Raw genomic sequence first — 10,909 nt, forward strand, 5'->3', positions numbered from 1 at the left:
AGACATATAATTACGGAGCTGTGGTTTGACTTCAATTGTTTCTAATGTCAAAAGCTCATAGTTTTTGAACTAAACTCTAAAAAAAGAATTAAAAAATTTTGAAAAGTTTTGTTTTGTTAGTTTTTCCACGGATTACGCAGGTGGCACAACTTTTTTGTGCTTGCAAAACGTTATTCGTTTTTGGATTGGATTTTGGTTTTTCTTTTTTTTTTCTTTTTTTGTAATTTTACTGGTGTGATTTTACTGACGTATCAATGTTTTCATGAGTTAGTATTGAAAATGTTTTGCCTTTGCCCTTATAAAATTTTGTTTAACGCGTAAAGTTTTGCTACACCCGTGTGCGTTCCATCTAAGCTACGTATGTTAAAATGTTTCGAAATTTAATATTCATCCTGGTTTTGCATAAAGTTTCAATTGGAAATAAACATAATTTATAACTGTGGATGAGTAATGTGTTTTTTTGTTTGATAATAATTGAAAAATAATCGATGGAAAGGGTATCATTATTATCCTGTAATAAATTTCCGATTACAGCTCAATATTGCTTTATTACAATCATTATGCTAATAAATAGACTAAACGCATATCATGCTAATGAAATTATCCAAAAAATAATCAAAATAAAAAGTCTAAATTTATAAAATCATTAAAAATAAAGATTCTGAAAAGCGATTCTCATCTTGATTTCGATAATTTTATTCTCATTTCTTATTTTACCATGTATATATAGTGTGTCCCCGGATACAGGTAACTATTCTTATAAATTTTCTTATTTTTCATTTTAAAAAAAAAAGTCATTCTTTATAAGAAGTTTTGCTTATTCTGAAAAGTATGTACACATATTAAAAACTTCTTAAAAATGTACAGGTATCCAAAAATTTGGAATCACTATTTTTAGTTTTGGTAAACTACCCTTCGTTTTTATAAATTGGCGAAATGTTATTAAGAAAAGTTACTCGCAATTAACAATTATGACTCTATACAAAATATCAAGAAGATCCGTGTACATTATTTATAGCATCATTTTTATTTGAACAAAAGCTGTAATTATAAAAAAAACGTAACAAAGAAAATAATAATAAATCAATGAACATGTACTATTCGAGAGTTTATTTTTTTGTGGTCTAGGCTACATAATTTTAAAAAAAATTTATTTTCTCCGATAAACATTCACTAGGAATGGAATTGTCAAAGTTGGAAAAATCTTCTTGAAATTTTGTATAGAGTCATAATTGTTTATATCGAGTAACTTTTTTTTAGTAACATTTTGTCAATTTATAAAAAGGAAGGGAAGTTTACCAAAAATAAAAATAGTGATTCCAAATTTTTGGTACCCTGTACATTTTTAAGAAGTTTTAAATATGCGTAAATACTTTTCAGAATAAGCACAACTTCTTATAAAGAATGACTTTTTTTCTTAAAATGAAAAATAAGAAAATTTACAAGTATAGTTACCTTTATCCGGGGACACACTGTATATGTCATATATATCAAAGTATATTCAGTTTAGTCCCAAGTTTATAACGCTGAAAAATATTGTTGCTTAAAACAAAATTTTGGTAAAGGTGTTCATAAAATCTCCTAATTAGTCCATTTTCGGTTGTGTGTCCATCCGCCCGTTAGTCTATCGACACGATAAGTCAAAAACGAAATAAGATATCAAGTTGAAAATTATTTTATAGCGTGCTCAGAACGTAAAAGTGAGGTTGAGTTTATAAATTAGCAATATAGGTCAAGGTCTTGAGTCCTTGTTAACCGTTAGAGATAGAACAAAAGTTGAAATGTAAAAAATTTTTTGTAAACATCACTGCGTACCCGTGAGGGCGCAAATTAGCTTAGAAACATTATATAGTGTGTATGTACAGGTATCTATTGTTTATATTTTTAATTTACACGTTACATATATTATGTAGGTATTTGTTTATCTTTCTTTCTTTACAAGACGTAAAAAAACGAACGAATGCGTAATAAACACTGTCTATAAAAAGGTATTTCAAAAATGATCTCAGTCAATTGTTTGTTTTCACTTGTTTTTTTCATAAAATGGAGAAATCGCAAAATTATGACCTAGCCATCCTTCAAAGAGAGACTTTCAAATCTCTGGCAATAAAATTACATTCGGAGAATATTCCTCTCACATCTGAATAATTTTTTGAAAAATAGACATTTCAAACAATAAAGGCAGAAAACAGAATTAAAAATGTTCTTACTTAAGATATTGATTCAATTGTCAAATTGATTATTTTTTTCTTAAACTAAAATAGGTAGATATATCCTTAAATATAATTTGAATTAAATATATTATTAAAATATAATAGAAAAGGTTCAATTTTCTTCCTTCCAAAAACCAATTTTCCAATGTAATTAAATTAAATATATTTGGGTCACTGATCATACATTATATCCATTAGTAGTACATACATGGACAAAAATGTTTTTTCGTTTAAATTTATCTATTCATATATTGAGTTGAAAATCATAAGCTCTTTTATGTAAAAGTACCTGTCGCTTCTTATTCTACTCAAAGGTATAAAGCAAGCCTACTTTATTTGAAATTATTTGCAACAGGGCCAAAATTTGTGTAGACGTGGTCGTTAGGTAACAATCAGAGAGGGTGTTATTGAACTATCTGCGTTTTTTAAGTTATTAGGTATTAGATGGTGTTTATACAGCATATAAAAAGTGATTACTATTTCATTTTATGTACTTATTTTTCCCAACAAAAAAAACGCGATAGGAGGCATTCAAACAAGTTGTTCAAATTTAGTTGTTCCAGGTGTGGAACCTTAAGCTCGCACTTAAAAGATAGCTAAGAACACGCTCCATTGAATTTCCCATCAAACAAAACAAAAATAAATAAAAATCGGCTTATCTGTTTAGGCTCACCCCTTTTTTTGGTTCAGTGATTAAAAATAGGTGCCTTGGTACTAAACTTTGTGATAAACATAATGTTTTATATTAACTACTGTTATTAACTACTACAAGGCAAGGCTAAACCAATTCCGGCACAATGTCAACAATTTCTGATATCTATTATTATTTGACTTATAAATCAGATGTAGAAACAAAAATTTTCAATCCTTCACCCCAACTTTATGTATTTTGTGATATATCATTTGAAAGAGCATAAAATTCTCTCTTTAACCATGATAAATGAAATCGATCGATTGGTTCTTAAAATTTTTTTTCATGGTTAAAGAGAGAATTTTATAACCTTTGAAATGAGGTATCACAAAGTAGGAAGAGTCATTTGATATTACTAAATTGGGGTGTATGGAGATGAAGGAATTATACCTAAAATTATCTGGGTACCATTTTTTAATTTCTCCTTCGATATCTTAATCGGCGTGTTTTCACTCAGAAGAAGAATCACATCAGGTCAAGATTTATTAAGGGTGGATACTTTTGAAATGATCACACTGTATACAAGATATGCGGAAAAAAATAGCCACTCTTTGTCCGTCGGGTGCAAAGGCGACTCTCTCAGTAAAAACCTTGCTTAGTTTCGTTAAACTACCTGAGGATGTGCAATAGCTTTATACCTACCTATTTAAATCAAAAGCTTTCTCTATATTCATCATATAAATTATAATAATCTCATCATTTGTGCGTCCAAGTAGAGTAAATACAATCCTAGTAATCATTTTACATTATCGTCATAAATTTTGTCCATCCCTTATTATATTATAGTATCTACATAATAATATGGAAAGTAAGAAAAATTTTATGCATGAAAACACTTAATCCAATATTTTAATTAATATAATCCGATTAATGCTTAAATACAAAACTTAAAGGTTGGTAATTTGAGAATCATATAATATCATGTCATTTTTTACTATAAAATTAGATTCATTAAATCATTAGATGTATTATTTTTTGTTAGAAAATTTTTTAATAAGAAAGCAGGTTAACCACTTGGATAAGGTTTTTCCACCAAGAAAAAATATTTTTTATACTTCAGGGACTTGTTCTTGCTTGATTTGGTCGTAGAACATCACAATATCCATAGTACCTAGTAACTTTTAAATACAGAAAACTCCAAAGTTATAACCATGTTCCTTATTTCTCGTTCGGTAGATGGAAGATAGATAAAAAAATGTGTCCGATACATACATACTGATACATTTACCTTATATTTATTATTTTGAAATATTTTAAGTATTGTCAACGACGCCGTGGTCTTGTAATAACGGTGCTCACTCCGTATTCGGAAGGTCGTCAGATAAAAAAAAAAAAAAATACAAATGTTAAATTAAAAATAAATAAATTTTAACAAAAAGAACATCTTTTCCACCGGAAATCCTACAACACTTCTTCTTTTTAATAAATGATTTTTTATTTATGCCCATTATGTCCTGATCCGAGGATCTATCATAGGATTCTTTCAGTTGAAGTGAAACAAAAGTGGTACGAAGAAAATGAGGCGTTTGGATCTGTTACGTCTCATGATCTACCTCTAAAAAACTTTGTTAAAAGACGGATTATACTCAGATGTAGCCACTTCCAGTTCTCATCTTCATGCTTCAACCAATTTGAGCAGTTTGTTTCCAACTCAGCACCGATGATGATACGGAAAGTACGAATTTCTAAAAAAAGTATGTACTATCTAGTACTTTCACACGTCTTTAGGGCAATTCTTTAAGGTACACCAATTTTTTAAATAGTCATATACAAATATTTAAGGAAAAACCAATGAAAATAATCAATTGACTATGTTAATTGTTGAAATATCCTGTGTAGACAGTCTTGAATATCAGTGCTTGTATTATTTTTACGCCTTCCTATCGCTATTTGTTTTAATTTTCGAAAGATTATCCTTTCGCTTATAGAATTTTTTTGTTGTTGTTGCTCTTGTTGAGCTTATTTTCGGAAGCTAGGTTTCTGCAGACAATAACAGAACACGATGTATACAGGGTAAAATGATAATACTTACGCATTTTAAAAGAAATTACAGTCCCTTAAAGCTTCCCATGAAAAAATAATGAAAATTGAATGAAAAAAAATGACATTTTCTTTTGTCGCACAAAGATAAACAAATGTATACAAATCTTGAATAAGATAACAACATCCCCGGGTTGTTGTTATTCTGTGGTCTCCTTCTGTTTTGTGTGGTTGTTCTTCTTCTTTCTTTACAAATATTCACTTGTGTTGTGTGGCACAACAACAAATGATAAACTCTAATTAAACTAACAACAATTACCATTTCAAAACAAAAAACATGCAGAGGAGTAGTAACAAACAGAGTATTCATTGTTTTTTATGCTAAAAAGTATGATACGATGATGCTGCTATGTGTAATGAAAAACTGTGAAAGAAAAATTGTACAACTTTAGAATTTGTTGTTGTTGTTCGTTGTTCTTGTGTTGGTTTTACATAACAAGAGATTATGAAAGGTATGAAACAGATAAAAAAAAAAGATACAAAAATTACAACTTTACCGTGGAATATTATTTTGTACAAGTATTTATGCATTCTAGATAATTACATTTAATATGCTGTGATTATATCAATGAGTACAGGGAGAACGATTTATAGTTATAATCCATATAGCAGTAGTTACCAAGGATAGAATAGGAAAAGTATGAATTACAGATTCATTTAAGTAAAAATATAGGAGATAAAAATAAAGATAAATTTTGAGGTGCACAGACACTGGAATCCGGGTTTATAGTGGCTGGAACCGTAGATATTTTGTATATGTTTTCATGTGGTGGCCATTAGCTAAAAATTTGTTTTTCTACTTTTTTTCCTTTATTCCCGCTTTTATCGCATGGGGCCCTTTTCCCTTAAGTTGTTAAAAATGATTTTATTTAGTTGTTATACCTCATGAAATATAGCTGAGTATACTAAGTTTAATTCCAAGTATGCAACGCTTAGAAATATTGATGCTACTGATGCTAATAAGTCCCTTTCCGTTTGTCTTTCCGTTAACGCGATATCGTGATCAGGACGCAAAAAATGAATTTGAGTTCGTAAATGGGCAGCATGGGGCCGTTGGTTTTTGTAAGCCGCAAGTAGAAAAAGCTTAAATGTAAAAATTGTTTCATATAAAAATGTAAAAAACTTTTGTTTGAAACATTTTTTCAAAAATTACATTGTTTTTCCGTCAGGATTCAAATTATGGCAAAAATTTAGTTCCCTTTTTCTCAAAAACTATAAAAGAGTTGAAAATTCTTAGATAGCTCCAATGATTTTAATTTCAAACTATGCCCATCCGATAACTTAAATTTTGAATTCAGTAGAATTTTACTTTTTTAAAGCAAGTGGGTGTTTTGAATCATTTTTGGGCATCTCCAGGCAGGACAGCTCCCCTGTTAAGCTAGGGTAGTCTAGGGTCCCGGATTCCTGTCAAGTCTTTGATAAATACACATGTACAAAATATCATTTGAGCTTATTTTGCTCAGCCTTTCACGCTTTCACCTTTTAGTCCTTCAAAAATTCTGATAAGTGTGGCGTTATTCAAGGAAGGATTCAAGAAATATCTGATTTTTCGATCAACACAAAATTGATCGATGTCCGTTTTTATATTATTGTAGAAAGAAGATGCTGCCACCACAGAATAAACCAGGGTGTCCATTGTCTCGCATTAAAAAAGTTATGATTTTTCGCAATTTGAATAATTTCAAGCCACAGGCACCTCACTTATTTCGTATATAATAAGACTATATTTTGTTATTCACTGATTTTCATTCATTTTCTTCAATGTTTTTTGTATTTTTTATTCATTGGTCCTCCTAAACTTCTCTGCATTTCCAATTCCATGTTTTTAAGTTTATTTTCACATTGAATTCTTCTCCATATATGTATTTAAAAAAAGGGTTATTTGTGTATTTTTGTTTCGTTTAGAAATAAAACTTTTTCGTAATGAAACTTTTTATAAGTAAATGCAAAAATATATGTAACAAAAACTAAAGTTTTAATTACGGATTTAATTTATTTTAACTATTTGAGAAAGAGAAAATTTAAGGAAAAAGTAAAAAAAAATTATATGCCGACTCTTTTTTAACATATACCACACCAAAAGCTTTTAAAGTGTGCATTTTGGTCATGTGATCAATAAAAGAGATAAAAATTTATAAACCAATATTCTAATCAAGAATCATCTAAAAATTTTCGAAAATTAATTTCCATTTCCACGTGTATGTGTCTGTTTGAACTACCTCATAAACAAGTAGATAGAGATATATAAAATCCTCTCCTGCTGGTCACGCTATACCAAGAAGTTTTTTCCAAGTTATTTTAGAAGCTGAGTGAATGTTTAGGTACTCTAACGTATCAGTTGAAGTTATTTTTATCTCAAAATGTGATGTCTCGAAAACAACCCGTTTTAAGTTTTAATGACTAATATCGAAAGAATGTCTGTTTGGATCGTCACGTATTTCTCTAAAATAAATCGGAAAAAACTTCTTGGTATAGCGTAAACAGCAGGAGTGGATTTTATATATTTCTATCTTCTTGTTTTTCAGATAGTTCAAAAATAAAATGTAGGATCTTCCAGTATAACTCCAAGTGTTTTGCGGATATTCATTTCTTTCTAAGTTCTGCGATGAATAACGTAATACCGATAAATATGGCTCTGAAGGAGGGAGGATATGACGACTCAAGTCTACAACCCATTCTTTGACTTCGCCAGCCCTTATCATAAGACTGACCTTAAAACAAAATTTACAAAATATTCGAGATGTGGGAATTATATTTTATATAACGTTCGTTGATTATACGACGCGACCTCCCGATTCCACACAAGCAATAAATAAAATAATCAAAAAATTGTGTAAAATTTTTAATAAGAATGCATTGCACCAAGCTGTATGGGGTCAAACAACAGCACATACCTTTTTGCACAATATATTGAGGAAATTTGTCTAGGTTGGCGTTTTGTCTTGGTCGACCGATTAAAATTTCTTAGTTTTTCTATTATCTAATGAGGAATTTGTTTATAGTATGTTTATATACTGTTGTGGCAAAACATATAGAATATAAAAAAGGAAATTTTTAAAACAAAAAAATTTTCATAAGTGAACATTATGAATTAATAGTATTTATTCTGATAAAATACCGTAGCGATTATTCCCGAACGTCTTTGATATTGATTTAAGGTAAGGAAACAATCCTGATTGTCGTTGAATAATTCAAGCTTGGCCCATCAGTTTTCAATGCTACATAACCAAAAATACGTGAGACTTGATTTAAGGGTGAAGTTCTAAAGAAGGACTAAAACTAAATCAATTCTAAAAATTTAAGGGGGGTTGCCCGATTATTGAAATAAATAAATGACTTCAAAAGTAGGCATATTTAACATAATAAGTCTTATGAGAAAACGGTAGAAAGATGATGTTTTCATATACTTCTTCAAAACTAGTCGGTAGAAATTTAAAAAAAAAAACCATTTAAATTAAATTTAAAACCTTCATAAATTATTATAAACAAAAAACCCGTCGTGCCCGATTAATTAAGGGTGAATGAGCACGGTAGTGGGGACAAAAATTGAAAAATATATATTTTTTCAATTTTGATGGCGAATTATGTTATAAATTGACAATATAAGACGAAAAAGTAAGAACAAAATTTCGATATTTCGAAAACCAAGGCAGATATCGAAAAATTTTCTTTTAATTTTTCGTTTACATTAATGAAGTTATAACAGGATTCATCATCAAAGTTGACAATAAGGTACAAAGAATTTCAACCACAAGTCTAAATTTGCCTTGGCGCTCGTATTACCTTAAAAAAATTATTTGTACTTTGTTATCAATTACGGATGAAAAGTATGGCCGACCTTAACGATCTTCCTCCTCAGATATAACCACCATAAAAACCAACGTATATTAGTCATATTACGTTATGAAAAGGTAATATTTTCATAACATAATTAATTATTTTCTCGTACGTTGTATGTGTGTTTTTTAGAATTTTGATTACACAATGAACAACAACATTCTCATTCCCTCTCAGCCCAGCCGTTCTCTCATACAACTATAGCATCAGTTTTGAAGCAATAAATTGCATTTAAAGTGACATTCATTTTAAGTATAATTTAATTAAAAGAGTCTACGCTATGTGTTTGTTCAACGCTATAACTATGCTTCTATAATGCTTCTATGTTCATGTATTTTGCTGTTTTTTTTGTAAGTTTTCAAATTAGTTTATGGTTATTGTTTAAAATTTTATATGGAAAATAAACAAACTTTTTAATATTTTGGTTTTTTATTAAGTATGAAAAAAAACTATAATTACTTGAAAACTCGTTGAAAATCATGGTTTTAAGTTTCTTCATATTGACTATGACTACTTTAAACAAGCCGATTTTATTTCAAGAGAAATGAATATCAACCTTTTCAACTGTTTATTTTTAGTTTTATTTACACAAATGAAAAACATTTTGAAATGTAGAAACAAAACGAAAACCATACATAAACGACGTAATATATGTGAATTTTCCTTCACGAGCGATTAAAGCCTCAATCGCCTTTAACCGTTTAGACTGAAAGGTTACGGGTTCAAATCCAGGTATCGGCTGTCTGGTCAATTATAATTAATGTGGCGGTTAATTGACTACGCTGTCGTCGTTTGGCTAATAACGAAGTAACCTAATCCATCCACATCATAAAAATTTAATTGTATGTATTCGGATGTAGTTCAAATAAATAAAGATTAAAAAATAATGATGTGGGTGACCACTGTTATAGACATATGTCTGAAGAACGGAGTTTAAAACCCATTATAATATATAATTTTCAATAATTTCCGTTTCAACAGTGAATATTACTTGGTAATAGTGAAAAAAATGATAACAGATTGAGAATAATCTTATGCTTCTGGATCTTATATTGACTAGATTAGATGTCAGTTTCTGAAGATTAAGTATTATCGACCAAGCATAGAATCTTTTAAAGGTATGACTCTTCTTTATATAATTGTTATAACAATAACCAATGAAACGTATGAAATCATCATTTTTTATTTCTTAATTGATCGGTCATAATTTCACACATTTTGATGAATAATTCTTATTACAGATTATAAAACCGGTTGAGGGTGAATTAGACTCACACAAAGAGTTCCATTCCACTGTACAAGATACTATCTAAAATTACTATTATACTAGCTTGATACCCGCCCGCTTCACTGGGCTTAAAAGTAAAAACCACCGCTTTATAGCCTCCGTTTTCAATTTTTTAAATTGTAAAATAGACCTAATTATCATTGAGTACATCAGAAAGGTAGCCATGAATTGTGACATTTACTGCTTTTTTTTTTTACAGAAATCTTTAATTTATCGTTCAAAATGATGATCATTCTGCTTCATCTGTGATCATCATTTTGAACCATAAATTAAAGATTTCTGTAAAAATTTAAAATAGTAAATGTCAGATTAAATCTAATTTTTTTTTTAAATATCTATATCTTTATAATTTATAGCTCATGTGTTATTATGATGTAAGAGCTTTATTGCTGTACAGTTTAATTAAAAACCATTCGCTAGTTTTTGCGTGAACATTTATAATATATAAGGATAGGGATTTTTGTACAAAAAAAAAGGACGAAATCCTTCGTGGGCGAGTCCAACTCGCACTTGACCGGTCATTTTTGTTGTAGCAGCAATAATAATACTGTCCTACTATTGCAGTTTTAGAGTTATAGCCAGTTGACGGCTGCAAGGGCGGACAACGGAGTATTAATGATAAATACATTGATTATTCATCGGGTAGGGAACCCTATAAAAAGCAAGAAAGTTTGGTCACTTATATATAGGACTCTGCTTCTTTCCTTAAAAAAAATTTGAAAAATGCGATTCATCCATTCTTAGTTATTAAAATTCTAGGTTAATGCAAAATCCTACAAATAAACCGATATAAGTCTAGCGGAATGTATTCTGTGAAATAACAACCCAATTGCTCTTGCG

General features: G+C 29.4%; 1 long non-coding RNA gene across 1 annotated transcript; it reads right to left on the bottom strand.

The window, feature by feature from the left end:
- Window positions 1-1,685: 1,685 nt before the first annotated feature.
- LOC123294121 lies at window positions 1,686-8,658 on the bottom strand. The gene is made up of 3 exons (XR_006535074.1): window positions 8,649-8,658; window positions 1,976-1,978; window positions 1,686-1,747 (listed from the first exon to the last, which is right to left on the bottom strand). It is a non-coding gene; the product is annotated as an uncharacterized LOC123294121 (long non-coding RNA).
- Window positions 8,659-10,909: the final 2,251 nt, after the last annotated feature.

The sequence above is a fragment of the Chrysoperla carnea genome, chromosome 2, assembly GCF_905475395.1.
Source record: "Chrysoperla carnea chromosome 2, inChrCarn1.1, whole genome shotgun sequence".
Lineage (NCBI taxonomy): Eukaryota > Metazoa > Arthropoda > Insecta > Neuroptera > Chrysopidae > Chrysoperla > Chrysoperla carnea.